Source organism: Chrysochloris asiatica, unplaced genomic scaffold, assembly GCF_000296735.1.
Source record: "Chrysochloris asiatica unplaced genomic scaffold, ChrAsi1.0 scaffold00057, whole genome shotgun sequence".
In the NCBI taxonomy this organism is placed as follows: domain Eukaryota; kingdom Metazoa; phylum Chordata; class Mammalia; order Afrosoricida; family Chrysochloridae; genus Chrysochloris; species Chrysochloris asiatica.
The window spans coordinates 6312073-6315271 of record NW_006408575.1 but is presented as its reverse complement, the minus strand read 5'-3'; positions in this window follow the sequence as shown (position 1 = coordinate 6315271).

Genomic DNA, 3199 nt, shown 5'->3' with positions numbered 1-3199 from the left:
CTCCAAAGATTCTCTCTTAAGACTAACCCCATAAAAACTGTCTAACACATTCCCATGCTCTCTATACACAGGGTTCATAGGGATGGGCAAGTTAGACATTGGCTGCCTAAAATGGAGGGGAGCAGTGAGTTATAAAGGCATGAAATGTCTGGCTTACAAGTTTTCAAGAAGTTTAGTTATACAGTGTGCAGGGGAAGGTAAAATCCCCACTGAATACTTTTTATGCTGTCTAGATGGGCCTGGTGAAAGGAGATGGGGATAAGATTCTTAGGATTTAATAGTGAGTAATTGTTATGACTCATTGCAATTGTCACAATTGTAAAGGTAGAAGTTTTATAACAAAAAGGGGGGAGTAGTTAATCTTACAGTCCAGGAACAGAGGACCCTAGGATCATAAAGGGAGAAGAGCAGGAATGGAATGTGGGACCCTATCCAGAGAAGCAGCAACACCAGAGATGGAGGCAAAGGTGAGGACCTGGAGAGATAGAGCATTTGAGGACTCTGGACTTATGGGAAGAGAAAGAGTGTGTGCTGGCAGCCCAGAGGCAGGCTTGCAGAAGGTGCTCTTTGGTTATTTAAGTGATTATATATTCCTGAGTGGTTTTGTGTACATCCAAAAAAATAACAACAGAAGGAAGAGAAGCAAATACTGTTGAATGATGATGCAAGGAAGGGATTGTTAAAACCGATGTGAACCATCACTGAATTCACAATAAAAACTTTAAAAACAACGATCTAACAATTTTGATGAATGGAGTAATGAAATAAAATCACAAGGAACCCCTTTAAACTCTTCAGTAATAGTACAAAAACATTTTAATGATTCAAAAAAGAAATAACTTTTTAAGAGTCAGTTTTAAAATAATCAGACAAAAACAAAAGAGTTTAAAAAGTATTAGTGAAAAGCCTGACAGAAAGCAGCTTGCTAGGTTAAACCTTTTCACTGCTAACAAAAAACAATCATTAAAAAGGAAGGACAAGAGCACAGTCTGTTGAGAACTGGTAGTCTGGCCACTTGAATAGCCAAATAGAGCAGAACTGTTTGAAGGAGAAAACACCAGAAATTTGGCAGGAGTAGTTCTGCAGGTCTCTGGAAACCAAGAATTGAGAAAGCCTCACTCTGACCATCCATCTCTGGATCAAAGTTTCTACCACACTGTTCTTCGACCAATTAGGTCTCCTCTCCTCCAAGTCTACTGGGCACTATCTTGGATCAAAAAGACACAATGCCTAGAGATAGAGTCCTTTTCTGTTGTCTGGGACACCATTGGATGAGCCAGGACCCCTCACTTAGGTCAGAAATCTCAGGCTCCCTCGCTTGGTTTTCACCAGTCTCTCTTCGCACAATGAGAGACTGTAGTAAGCATCACTATTGCCATATTTCCACTAGAAAGACACAGGCACAAAAAAAAAAGGTAAATAAAAAGCTTAGTCTGGAAAATTGTTCAGCATAATAGCAACTCATAAGCAACACACAGATGGGTAACGGCTGCTCTGGAGGTGTATTGTCTGGTAATCAAACCCCAGTATTTCCCATGGAAGGCAAAAATTCTGCTAGTGAACCAACATAGCCCACAACACAAATTGAGGTGGCGTTCTTATGGAGAAACAGATTCTTCTCATGAACCAACATGGCCCACAACACAAATTGAGGTGGCGTTCTTATGGAGAAATAGATTCTTCTCATTCTCTTCCCACTCTCAGAATTTGTCCTTTTCTTACGGTACAGCAATGGATCAGAGTGATGGCCTCATCTAAACTTGGTGATTATACCTACCAGGGTATGTCAACAACTTTACTACAAAATCACAGAAATGTTAGTACACAAAAATATCAAAATGCAAAGTTCTTGTTTCTCAATATGTCCTCTATCTAGGTCTATACACTTCTGGAAGCAGTGTTTCTCTAAGCCTTCTCCAAAGAATTCTGTGCTCTTTGATTTACATCATATCAAATTAGTAGTCTGAGTATCTTCAAGGGACTCAAACAGTGCTGCTTTGAAGTGTTCTTTAAATGTGGGGAAGAAAAAGAAGTCAGAAGTGGCAAGATCAAGGCTGTAGGATTGAAGGTTTCCCCCACAAGAAAAATGCTCATAGGAAAGCCTCTTGTTACCCTCAAAGAATGATCTGGTGTGTTATCATAATGGATCAAAAATTCCTCATTGCAAATTCTATGGCCTTTTTCTCATCAATGCAATTTTCAATTTTCTTAAAACTTCTTTATAATAAATCCCCCTGAGCATCCTCTGTCCACTGAGAAAATCTGCCTAGATTACGCCATTGAAATCCCCCCAAACAATAGTATATATAATCTTTTGAGCTGACTTCTCAGCCTTTAACTTAACTGGTCCAGTAGGTCCTCTCAGAAACCATGATTTTGATAAGGACTTTTTATTGGAAGGCACTCTAATGAAACTAAGACAAGTGTACAAGTGCATTGCTGAGAGAATTTGTCAGCAATCATCCAGTGATCACAGAGACATGTGCAAACACATTTGTTTAGAAGAAACTCTGCACGTAGGAATTGGATTCCTTCTAACTCTACTTTGAGACTTAACCTCATATTTCAATGGCTACAGTGATTGGTTCAAGAGGTGAATATGTGATCCTAGAAAAGCCTAATTCCTTCTCTGTAATTTTCCAAACCTGATTTGAGGAATAAGCACTCTATAATTGATGCTTCAGCATCTATTTGACCCCTGGTAATTTCGTGCTATAGGATAAGCACTGGACTGCTAACCACAAGATCAGAGGTTCAAACTCACCTGCCACTCTTCAGAAATCCTACAGAGGGTTACTATGATTTGGAATCAACTTGACAGCACTTAACAACAACAACATTTTTTCTAAGCCAATTATGATACTCCCATCCCTCTTATTTGAGATTGAGTCATTCCCTGAAAGTAACCCAGTTCTGATCAATGAGGGTTACCATGTTGGGGATATGTCTGGGAAAGTGTCCCCTTTCCTAAGAAGACCAAGTCTGTGATATTCAGTACTAGCATGTGATACAAGAACTAGCTCAACCTAACCATGTCAAGAAGAAACCAACCCTAAAAACAGAAACAGTAATTTAAAAGACTTAGGGTCCATGTTGAAAGGTTCACTGGGCAAATTATTGAATGATGCAGAATGCATCAAGAAAAGATGGAAGGAATACACAGAGTCATTGTACCAAAAGGAAATGGTTAATGTTCAAC